This window comes from Aegilops tauschii, chromosome 3 (genome assembly GCF_002575655.3).
Source record: "Aegilops tauschii subsp. strangulata cultivar AL8/78 chromosome 3, Aet v6.0, whole genome shotgun sequence".
NCBI classification, from domain to species: domain Eukaryota; kingdom Viridiplantae; phylum Streptophyta; class Magnoliopsida; order Poales; family Poaceae; genus Aegilops; species Aegilops tauschii.
Window position 1 is genome coordinate 34,993,015 of NC_053037.3, and position 13,029 is coordinate 35,006,043.

A 13,029-nucleotide genomic window follows, 5' to 3' on the forward strand; every position below is an offset into this window, starting at 1 on the left:
GCAGGTGGAGAGAGCAAGCTGGCTGACCATGATCTGGCGCTGCATGAGCTGGAGAAGGTAGGGTCATGCATTTCTTATCTGAATTCTGTAACATGTTTAGTTTCAGTTTTCAGAGTGCTGAATTTTCACCTCAACTTTAGAGTGTGATTTCGAAAATGAACACCGATGTCCGCAGTTATAAAAAAATAAGTTACATGTGGTAATGCCGAATGCACACTGAAAAAAGTGAATATGTTGAATGCCGAATTCTGATCAGTACTTGCCCTGATTTACAAGCGAAAACATGTAGGTGGGAGTTAAAACAGCATCGAATTCAAATCATGTATCTGCACTCACAGTTTTAATGCTAGAATTAGCTTCAGTGTCAGTCCCTCATTCAATCCAGATGCTACCCAGGCAGTATTCCCCCTAAATTAGTATTAGGAAGCATCAGTTTAAAACAATTTCAGTGGAAACTCTAGACAAATATTTGCTCTTTTAGCTAGATTATCGCTACATTCATAACTAACAGACTGAGCACTCATGCTATTCATACGCGCCTTGTAGCAAGAGATGGAGGCTATTCATGCCAAGCTAATTCAACTTGAGAGGCAACTGGAGCAAAGGGATAAAGCCCTAGTGCTCATCGCACGGCAGCTGAACATGAAACTACAAGCAGGGGAGATGCTCGCAGAGGAAGACCATCAACGTCTTTATGCAGTAATGACGTATGTGAGAAATATTCTGGATGAGGAAGGGAAAAGGCTGAAAGTTCCATTGCTAGACCTCTTGAAAAGAGAGCAGGCCAACAGCAAAGAGCTCCAAGAGAATCACCAAGAGTTGATTCAGGTAAAAGTAGAAACCCATAGTTTTTCAAATTTCTAGTTGCTCTGTTTTCCTCATTGGGAGGAGTTACATTATTGCTAGAGGTTTTCCTCATTGAAATGATGATGATAATGTGCAAATGTGCAGGGTTTTGAGGACATGCCGATTAGTGGGGGCACCGTTGTTGGAATCAAAAGGATGGGCCAACTTGATGAAAATCCTTTTCGCATGCAATTTGAAATACAGGGACAATGATCCAGAGGGCAAAGCTGCAAGGTTGGTCTCGTATTGGCAGGAGGAAATACAGAAGCCATCATGGCGTCCGTTTACTAATATTCAGGTCGATGAAGAAGATAAGGTGTCTATCCAATTTCCCTACAGCATTCATGCCCTTACATTCTCTGAATTTTGTGCGAATAATCACTAGGGTGTTTTTGGACAATTGCAGGAGGTTATAGATGACAATGATCCAAGACTAAGCAAGCTGCGGCTTGATTACGGCGATAGCGTCTGCAATGTAGTGAAGGATGCACTGAGAGGGCTCAACGAGTATAGTACTCGTGGACAGCATGTCATGAATGAGGTCTGGAACTTCCGGGGAGGGCAGAAAGCAACGATGACAGAGGTGATCACCTGCATTTTGGAGCAGCTGTCAGCGGCTGACCCAGGATTGCGAGGACAGGAATTCAAGGTTCCCCCAAAAAATTGTTCAAATTCAATATAACCGGCTAGGTACAGCTGCTTAGTTGTATAACTGGAATGACAAATAGTTCAATCAACTAACTAAAACACTTGAGATATCATCCAAGTCACTGACATGTTGCCGTTACTTGGCTAATGATTTGCGCTTCTTTTCACACATCATTGTGCTTCTTCATTACTGGCAACATGTGACTTGATTTTCACATTTTCCTCTGGTTCATTTTTTTCTGCAAATAGAGAACAAACACAATGATGTGTGAACAGAACACACTCTCCCTAAGATAACACAGAACATACTCCAGAACAAGTTAAAAAGAACAGGCATTAACAAAATATGTAAGGTGCGAAACAATAACAGCAACGTATATCTTTAAGGATTTTGTCATATCAGCAATCTCATTGTTGTCATTGGCAGATTCAGATAGACCAACAGTGTTTTCCTGAAACAAATAACAAGAGAAAAATATTTAATAACTCTACAAGAGAAAGAGAAGCCCACTAATAAATAAATGCACACGAAAGAATAATCAGACCTTCGGTGGAACGAATGCAGCTTCTCTCTTTCTTTTCATTTATTATGATTTCTCTGACTGCTTATCTAGCTTCTCTTGCCATTTCTTTGCTGACTTCTTGTCACTCATGACTTCTGGTCGGATGACACGTGTACATTCCACCACAAGGTATGGCGGAAAGTGCTTTCCACTATGAGCGTTGGCGGAAAGGGACACATGTCGCTTTGTTGTGCTTCTGCCAGGGCATTTTGCCATACCAAATAGAAATTAAAAATCTAACCACTATTCAAGCTTCATACCGTGTCTCTGGTGCCATCTCAGCCTTTACACCATGTGTAGACATCCATGTCTTCACCGTGAAGCTCCCGGTGCTGCTCTTGAAGCCCCGACACCCAAAGCAAAGGGATGTCAACCACAGCTGTTGCAAACTACCCAACCCCTCAACACGCCTCAGGTTTGGAGAATCAAGTAGCCCTAACTCTCTCACTTTGAGGAAGGTTCGATACTCTTTCCAGGCCCTCACAACCTACAATCAGAAGTTTCTCAGAGAGGAACTGGAGGTCCTCCACCACCTTCAAGCAACTTGCTCCTCTTAAATGGAGCTCTTTCAAGCTGGTGGCATGTCGTCCAAGCTGTCGTGGGAGAGCCCTCAGCTTGGGGCAGCCCCCAAGTTCCATCTTCAAACGGGGCAGCAGATGCAACCTTGGAGACAGGGCTTCCCCTTTTCACATCTCGGCATCTATATCCCCACCCCCTTCTGTGGCTGCTGCTCCTGCTGCATCTTCAATAAAGGACCAATCCTCCCAGTTGTGCAAATCCCTGATGACAAGCACTTCGAGCTTGGGGAAAGCAACTGACACCATGGACCTCGGATTAGCCCTAGCCCCCCTGCAACCCACAAATTCAGGTCCGATCTTGGTAATTTTGGTTGCTCCATCAATTTTCAGATATTTCAGGTTGGCTAGCTGCCCAATTGGTGGAAGATACACACAGATTTTGCAATCTACGAGTTTCAAGTGTTTCAGTGAAGACAAATGGGTAGTGCCAAGCCAGGTTGGATACCTACGACCAAAGAATCCATTAATAAGAAGATCTTCCAGGTTTTGTGGAGGGACTAACTGCTCAAGGATCTTCTCAGTATTGCTAACATCTTCTTCTGAATATGGTACATCTGTGCGATCGGTGCATGATAGATTCAGAACATGGAGATACCTTTTGTCTGCTAGAACTGAACCTGTGGTATGAAGAGCTGCTCTTTCCAATTTGATCAGGTCAAGCCGCCTTAGATGTGACAGATGTTCCAACTCTTCCAGCTTCCAACCATCCTGAGTTTTAGCATCATCACTTACACCACCGACAGGAAATCCTCCTAGATCATTGAGATATTTCAGTCTACCTATCCCTTCTGGAACCTGATTGATTGGTGTACCAGCGAGACCAAGGCGCCTTAAATTGGACAATCTAGTGATTGCTAATGGAAGGCCGTGCAGATCTTGACACCTTTGCAAGTTCAGTATCTGAAGGTTTATAAGAGAGCTGATGGACTCCGGAAGACAAGATATGCAGGTACCATCAAGATCAAGTAGACGTAGATGTATCAGTTTTCCAATATAATCTGGGATGCTCTGCAGAAGCGAGTCACTCAGTTCCAAAATTCTGAGGTACGGAAATCTCATGAAAAATGTATCCTCAACTCTCCGTGGCTGCTGATCAGTTTGGAAGGTCCTCGCCCTAGCTTCCCCATTAGCCATGCTAGGTAACACTAATATACCCTTCTTAGTCACAACAGTAAGGCGTCGCATTTTTGACATATTGGTAGGCCCTAAAGATTCAGGGTCTCCAATAAAGCATTCTTCTCTTGATAAATAACAAGCAAGCTGCCTTAAGAGGTCATGCATTTTGCATCTCATGTGGTCAAAATATATACCATCTGGTTGGAGGAGATTCCGATGGATTAGCTCATAGTAGTACTCTTCTGCTGTTTCTTCTAGTAGTTGACCATGCTGCTCCTCTATAAATCCTTCAGCAACCCATAACATGACAAGATCATCACGGCTCATGGTTGAATCTTCAGGATACAATGCACAATAAAGGAAACACTGCTTCAGATGATGTGGCAGGTCATCATAACTCAAATACAAAGCACCTCTGAGCTCAGTAGGAAGATTGCCCACAGACCAAGCGCTTCTATTGATAAATTTCCTCCACGCATTGTCAGTTTTATCTTTAGTTGCTAGAACACGAGCAGTAACCTTGATTGCAAGAGGAAGTCCACCACACTTACGAATAATATCCAGTCCTATATTCCGAAGGTCCTCCACATCTCTTTCATCACTGATGTTCATACTCTTCCAAAGCAGCTCCCATCCTACCTCTGCCGACATTGAATCAACTTGATGTGGATCCTCCACCCCAGTTGCATGTGCAACTGCATCATGTCGAGTGGTTACAAGAATTACACCAGCTGCAGCAGCATGTAAAGGAGTTCTAAGTACATTGGTCCACACCTCAGGCTCCCAAACATCATCTAGCACACGGAAGAAACTTTTCCCCCAAACGACTGCTGCAAGCTTGCTGCTGAGCTCTCCCAAAGTTTCGCCTTGCTCATGATCATAGTTTTAAATAGCGCGCTAAGCCTCTTAGCGGCGGACCTTTTCTAAATGCTATAGCGTGCTATAGCGAAGCTATAGCGAGCTATTTAAAATGTTTGTTCATTTGTTTGGATCAAAGTCTCTTAGCGCAAGACCTTCTGTAAATGCTATAGCGTGCTATAGCGGAGCTATAGCGGGCTATTTAAAACAGTGCTCATGATGTACCCCAAAATTTCGAAGAAGTTCTTTCAAAAGAGTGATATCTGAGTAATCCCGAGAAACACAAATCCATGCTTGGTTGCTAAAGGCTCCTTTTAAGTTTTCAGCATTATATATTTTTTGAGCTAGAGTTGTCTTCCCAACCCCTCCTGTTCCAACAATACCAACCTTGTATGCCTTCTCTTCCTTATGTGTAAGAATCCGTTCAACCAATCTTTTGCAAGCATGTAAAGTGTGCTTTCCCACAAGATTAGGCTCCACAAGGTGACTAGTTCTCATATGCTTCAGATTCTGAACTTCTGCTTTAGGTTGCATATATTCTGATGCTTTAAAAAATTTCACCCGACTTTGAAATCTTCTCAAGATCGGCATTGAAGTCTCGGATTTGAACAGCAATCTTATGACGCTTCTGAACAACAGGAATGCAGGTGAAAAATGAAATACCACTACATTTAGTTGGCTTTCTTGATGATGAAGGACGTTCCACTAGTAGCTTGCCTCCTTCAGATCTTGCCAGGTCAATAATATCATCAGCATAATACATAGCATCTCTTAGCTCCCCAAGTCAATTGTTAACTGCTGTTTCTTCTGTCCTCCTTGCCTCAGCATCATTAAGGAAGCATTGTATTTGGATCTTATTCCCTGCAGTTCTCTGAGGTCTTCTTTTACCCCTAGAATCAGAGCAGCCTCTTCTGTAATAACTTCTTGCAATTTTTTGGCACATGACCCAACAAGAGAACCCAATATGGCTGCCATGAGACAAACTTGATGAGGTTGATCCACCAAAAATACAGTGATTCCTTGGGAAGTGTAGCAAACTTGCAGGCTGACAATGAATGCACAACATGTTGTTAGGATGGTTAAAAACATAGACAATGTTCAACAAATTCATATCCTTGTAACAGAAATTCAAGATCTGGAATACAGCACAGATCTTACCTTTCAAAACCAATCCTTGAGCAAGAAATAGAACTCAAGAGTCAAAGCAATCATCTCGCAGAAGCTGATTGCTCCGGTGATCAGCCAATCGCCACATTCAGATCTCATTCAACCTGTCACTTGTTTAATAAGACATCACTAGCACAAGTGCCCGTGCGTTGCAACGGGACATAAACTTTAGTTGTTCTACAGCAATCTAGAAGGGTACATTGATGTGTAATATGTTCTTTGTTCTCCAACCATACCTAGATGTGATTATAGTTCAGTTAGAAATCTGAGATTACTTTCCTCTAAAATTGAACATTTAGCCCTCAGAACATCAACACCATGCGTGTCTTGTACGTAATCGAGGAGTAATGTGTATTGTAGGTAGAAAGATAAGTTGTTGTTTAGGTAGTGGGAAAAAACAGCTAACAGAAACCATGACTTCGTTAATCAGGCAACCACGTTAAGTAAACAAAACCCCTCTCATTTATCTGGTAGGCGGGATTGCGGAATAGTACCTCAAGAGAACTGGGAAATAATGCAAAAAAAAAATCATAATACTGTACTATGTAGTTTAGAAACGCTCAAGCATTTTCATATGATGATTTCATCAACCTTTTATACCACATTGTATACATGAACGTAGTTTTCAGATCAAACACCTTATAAGCACAATTTCGAATGAGACACGTTGTGTTATAAACTTATAATTCAGGTGGCACTCATTTTTCTTTCCAAAATATTTGAGTTGAGATCAGTCTCGAGCAGAGTTACGGCATAATCGAGCAGAGTTCAGGAACAATCTATTCCATTAAACAAATAACCTTTTTTCTAAGTAAAATTCCATGATCACATCTGAGATCTATCTTGAACAGAGTTAAGGCATAATCTATTCCATTAATGAAATACTAACATTTTCCTATTCTGCTCAATACAATTTCATGATCACAACTGCATAAACTACTTATTATCAACAACACAAAACTGCTGGAGATTAGAGCAATCATGGAAGAAGAAAAGCGATGGAAATATATTAATGATTTGCAAAATAAACAAAGCAGGATCAAGAGGCACCACACCAGGCTATTCACACTTACGTAGCAATTACTTCTGCCGCTAACATCTTCAGTCACAACCATAGCACCAGAATGCACTTCATTTATTATTATCACAAAAAGGAAGTATACACCAACCACTCTATACATTTTTTTTCCACAAAGAACCACTCTATACATGTTCCTCCAGATGTTTACATCCTCCAGCACTTTCTTCCCTCTCATCCTGATGCATGCCACCCTCTCCAGCACTTGTCTCCTCAGCCCTCGGTACTCTGCTCCTACATAGCAGTTGTACAGAAGCAAGGTATTCAGTCGGGAAAAAATATATTTCAACCAAGTAGATGCAGATGAATATGATCGAGTGGAAGAAGAGTCAAGAACTTATATTTATACCATGAGGTCTATGAAAAATAATAAACTCGCTGAGGAGAAGAAACATGATGTCATTGCGTCGCTTTCGAACCACCGGGACAATGTGGACAACATCACGACAGTGTCATTGACAATAGCCACACTACAGCATCATGCACCGCTCTGCCTAGACCATAATCCTCCCCGGATATGGCGAGAGGTGATTATGAACAGAGCCTCCGGGCCTTCGTGGTGGGGACATCAACAGACAACATTATGCATTTGTTTAGGTTCTGTGGTACTCACTGTCGTGAACGTAATGAACAACTTGATGGAGAAAAGGATTAGCCTACCTGAGAAGCATGATGGCGGCAGCCTATGTTAAGAGATTACGGAATTGCCAACACTTCAATGATTTCAAAGCTTGCAGTTTGTTCTGTGGAGACGATTCAATTTTTTAATTCCTCGAATGTCCTTTTTGTCTATAGGATGCCCTCATGGCCTCGTATGTCTCTCTGTGTGAAAAGATAACACTTTAAAGGCGAGTCTCATGAATGCAAGATAAAACCACGTTGGTTATGTTCAAACTTTTCGTGTCACAATTGTGCTTTATTTCCTGCAAACCGGCACCTTACTATACATCATAATATCTAAAATAACAGGCAGTTGTATGATCTTATTCTACTACTGCCTAACTTTGTGATACATGATAATTAAGCGGATGTGACTTCTCTGATATGCATGTGCTATACATAAGAAAATCGAGATAAAAAATCTTTGATATGGGATGAAATCGAGATGCATAGAAAATCATTTATAATGGGTGCTGCCTTGTTAGATTACTATATACGCACCACGTCGACAGAGCTTGTTGGCATGTGCTGCATAGATGACGATATGCAAGAAGGTAATGGATCTGAAAATAATGCAACTAATAAGGAATCAAGAATGCTTAGTGTGGATTAGTCTTGAACTCTCGATGGGCATCAACCAAGTAATGCACCACATGGCAGACTGTCGTAGCAAATATCCAAGTTCTGTAGGCCGGTGGGACAACCTGATTTGTGTGAGGAACTGAAGATGGACCAAACAAACAACAAGTATGATAGTAGTGACATGGAGTTGCAGGTGAGATCTGTACCATTGTGGTAGTGGTGGCTGGTGGTAAAAAGAGGAGATGCTATGGATGATAGGCAGTAACACCAAGATCTGGATCAACCCAGCTAGAATTTTCAATGTGTAGTTGTGTGCAAACCTTGACAAATGATGTCCAGCTAGGCTTTGTTTGGCTGCACCTGTGCAGAGTTGTGGGCAATCTGCCTAGCCATTCTTCCCCTCGTCCATGTACTCTCCTTCCGGCTCTTTCCTCGACACAAAGAGGGTGAATCTCTACAAATAACTGATAAAGCCAATGGTACAGGAATTACGCGTAGTTTGAAGAGGCTGTTGCTGGCGTCCTCAATGATCCCTTTGACCCCCCGCCACCCTCGTTGCTCAGCAGCACCGAGCCCAGCAGGTCGATCTGAGGCCTCTGGCCAGGAACAACGTGTGCTCCAGCGAGATGTGCTACCCTTGCCGGCAACCGCACGCCTCGAGAAAGCCAAGGCTCGATCCCGAGGAACCAGCCCGCAGCGAGCCCTGCCGCCTCAACAGGAGCACGCCGCCCTGCCCGCCTCCCTCACCCTGCGCCCCTTCTCCTTCTCCTTTCTTCCTCTCTCTCCTCTCTCCCTCACGCCCTGTGTCTCTCTTTCTCTGGATGAGCAGGGCACCAGCCGCCGCCATCGTAGCAAGCTGCCGCACCAGCGGCTCGATCCCTCGATGCCGCGCCTGAATCTGTCAGTTTTCCTCGCGCCGCCGCCGCGCCTCTTACCGCCCGCCGGCCCGTTCCGGCGAACTCCAGCGCCGCCTGCCCGTTTCGACGGAGTTGGCCGGGTGACGAAGAGCGGTGGGCAAAGGAGGAGGAGAGAGACGAGTTGGGGGAAGGTGCGGCGTCGGCGTCGAGTGTCCCCGGTGGTGGAAAGCCGCAGGGGTGGTGGCGGCGCACGGCGGAGGGGCGGCGCGCGCCGGAGGGGCGGTGGCCGGCGGGGGCGGCGCGTGGCGGGCGGCAGCGTGGAAGGGGGTAGCGGCGCGCTGGAGGTGGAGATGCGGGAGATAAGGTCGTCGGGCGTTTTCTTTTCTTTTCCCTCGGCCTGTACCGATTCGGTTTGACTTAGTAGGACGACTGCGGGTCAAATTACATAAAAATACAAGGACTTTTCTGTAAATTTCCGATGACGTACGACCAGAATCAGATATTTGGGCTAGCTCGGCTAGTTCGTCGCGAAGAGATGTAAAGCGGAGGTTGTGGGTTCGATTCTTGACGGGAGCACTAATTTTTCCGTTCAGAATGTTTTTTTATATAAAATGAAAAAAGGTAGATAAATCTTATCCAGCAATCTTCATGGTTAACGCAAAATCAACAGATATAAAGAGATGACGTATGAAGAATTATGAAAACCTCCGTCCTTTATTGTTAGGTAAAGATTGCGGGAATTCTTTGTGGAATCCAGACCGGGGCATCGATGGCTCTGCACTGGAGTAGTTCTCCTACGTGGATTCAATCCAAAACGGACATGGAGCTGGAGGAAGGCAGCAGCGGCGGTGCCGTACGCATGTTGTACGTCGTGCGTTCTCTCCTCGGCCGAGCGACGGAGCGTCCTTAGCGCAACATGGTCTGGCAACTAATATAGACATATGGGCCAGCCGTCTCGCTTTCCTTTCAAGTACGTCATTGTTGCTTAGTTTTTTGTTTCCTCTGCATATGGGCCGGCTATCCCTGTATCCTTTTCAGGTACGTTGTCAGCTATTTTTCTAGTTTCCTTTGCACAGCGTACGTAAAAAACATCAAAACGGGACGAAACAAAACGGAACCAAATCAAGAATACATATTCCCTTTAATAGTAGGTATAGAAAAGGGGCAATCCCAAGGGAGAGGAGAAGTAAGTGGCTGGTTTGACCAAACGGCGCCGGAGGATCGGCAGAGGAGCTCGAGTAGGTGGCCGGCGGCGCCAGGAGACGGCGAAGGCGGCAAATATAGGTGGCGGGGGCGACAGCGAACTTGACCAAAAAAGGCTTTCGCTCCGCTTTATAAATAAAGCAAACCGCCAAGAGCACACATACACGAACTAGTCCAAAACACACACGCACAAGTCACACAACAAGGAGTACAAAGGTTCTACTGAGGGCACAACTCAACAGGCCCAAAAAACATTAAAAAAAGAGGCGACCGAAGCCGTTGAACATGCCGGGCGTCTAATCTGGCTCCAGAGGCGGAGGAGGGAGCGACGGCGACAGACGGACAGCCATCGAGCGAAGGTCGGCGATGAAGGCAGAGATGGCGTCCCGATCCTGAGGGCGGCTAAGCAGCCGCCAAAGCTGCAAGTAAGCAGACAGTTTGAAGAGAGCGTCAGTAGCCCATCAAAGAGGTGTGCGCTGAATCACAAGCTTATTGCGGATCGTCCAGAGGGTCCACGCGAGTGCACCAATCTCAAGCCACCTAATGTGACGAGAGGGCAGGGTGAGTTCTGGAGTTCGGCGAAGAGGTCGGGGAAGTTGGTGTGGCACCAATCACCTCCCACCACCTCTCTAAAGTAGCTCCACACGAATTGAGCGGACACACAGGAGAAGAAGATGTGATTCGAATCTTCGGGGGTACCACACAGCGGGCAGAGGCCGGAACCAGGGCCATTGCGCTTGCGAACCTCCACCCCAGACGGGATCCGTCCGCGGATCCATTGCCACATGAATATCCAAATTTTCAGTGGCAGGCGGATGGACCACACCGCCGGAAGGGGGGAGGGGCGGAGGAGGGGCGATGGCCATATAGAGGGACTTGGTGGAGAATTGGCCCGAAGGCTCAAGACGCCAGTGAACCTCATCCGGGCCAGCATCCACTACCGGCTAGAGAGCGACGCAATCAAGCAGCTCCTGCCAAGCGGTGGCTTCCGGAGGCCCAAATGGCCTCCGGAAAGCGAGGCGCCCTAAGTCAATCAGGGCCCTCTCTACTGAGATCGAGGGGCGACGGCGATGGAGAAGAGGTCGGGGAAGCGAGCCGCGAAGGGGGTGTCTCCCGCTCACCGGTCAAACCAGAACAATGTCGCAGCACCCCATCCAACCGAGATGGAAGTCCCAATGCGGAGGACGGGGAGCAGTTGGATGACCGACTGCCAAAACTGGGAACCGCCAGACGTTTGACAGAAGGCCAGGGGTTGCCCATGCAGGTACTTGTTCCGGATGATGTCTAACCAAAGGCCGTCGTGCCCTTGCGAAATGCGCCAGAGCCAGCGGGAAAGGAGGGCAATATTCATGCGCTTAGAGCACATGATACCTAGGCCTCCTTGATCCCGGGGCTTGCAGATGTCTGGCCAGCTAACCATATGGTATTTCTGCTTATTGTTATCACCAGTCCAATAGAAGCAAGATTGGACTTTGGCGATCTCATGGTGAAGAGTCTCGTGAAGGCTGTAGAAGCTCATGAGGAACAGGAGGAGGTTGGAGAGGGAGGAGTTGATGAGAATCGTCCGAGCCGCCTTCAACAGCCACCTACCCTGCCATGGCTCAATGCGCGTTCGCAGCTTGGCCACTGTCGGACGCAAGTCTGCAACGGTAAGCCGAGAGTCACTAATGGGCGTTCCCAAGTAAGTCGTAGGGAAGGAGCCTAGGCGGCAGTTGAGGCGGTTGGCAATGTCGAGGGCCTCCCCCGGAGAGTAGCCCATTACCATCACATCACTCTTGTCGAAGTTGATCTTGAGGCCAACCATTTGTTGGAAGCAAAGGAGGAGGAACTTAAGGTTAGCGATGTCCGCGTCCGAGCCTTCGACCATAATGATGGTGTCGTCGGCGTACTGGAGCAGGGAGATCCCAGAGCCACCGGCCAGATGGGGAGAGATCCCACGAATATGGCCCGCAGCCTTAGCCTTGTCCAGGATGGTGGCAAGCGCGTCCACCACCATATTGAACAAGAATGGGGAGAAAGGGTCGCCTTGTCTAACCCCACAGAGGGTGGGGAAGTAAGGGCCAATCTCCCCATTGATGTTCACGGCACTGCGACCGCAGGAGACCATCTGCATCACTCTGGTGATCCATCGTTCGTCGAAGCCTTTCCGGATCAGAACTTCCCAAAGGAAGGGCCAGCTAACAGTGTCGTATGCCTTATGGAAATCGATCTTCAGGAAGACCGCCCTGAGGTGTTTGGATCGGACCTCATGCAGGATTTCATGAAGGACTAGCACCCCATCCAGGATATACCGACCTTGAATGAAGGCGGATTGGTTGGGGTGGGTAATGTGGTCGGCAAGAGGGGTCACCCTATTGGCGTACCCTTTTGCCAGAATCCGGAAGATCACATTAATCACCATGATCGGACGAAACTGGCGGATGTCGGACGCCCCAGGCACCTTGGGAATGAGCGAAATGATCCCAAAGTTGAGGCGCCCGAGGTCGATGGACCCAATGTAGAACTCGTCGAAGATGGCCATGATCTCAGGCTTGATCACATTCCAGAAGGTCTGAAAGAATTTAACCGAGAGGCCATCCGGACCCGGGGCTGAGGTAGGGTTCATGCCTCTAATGGCAGCCAGACCTCGCCCTCAGAGAAGGGGGGCGTAAGGGTCGCGTTCTCCGCATCCGAGACTAGCTGGCGGCCTGACCAGCAGTCACAGGCCAGAGATAAGCCGCTCTGAGGAGCGGCTGAGAACAGGGATCGGCCAATGCGCGGCCTCAACCGCAACTTGTCCGCGATGGACACAGGGGAAAAACACAATCAAAAGCTAAAATAAGGCATTTTAACATAGCTAGAAAACTTTAAAACATATTTAAAAGTACCCCGTC

At 46.7% G+C, this 13,029-nt stretch overlaps 1 pseudogene; it reads right to left on the reverse strand.

Moving 5' to 3' along the window:
- Positions 1-1,094: 1,094 nt before the first annotated feature.
- On the reverse strand, positions 1,095-9,535 carry LOC109769296 (putative disease resistance protein RGA4; annotated as a pseudogene).
- Between the last annotated feature and the right edge of the window lie 3,494 nt (positions 9,536-13,029).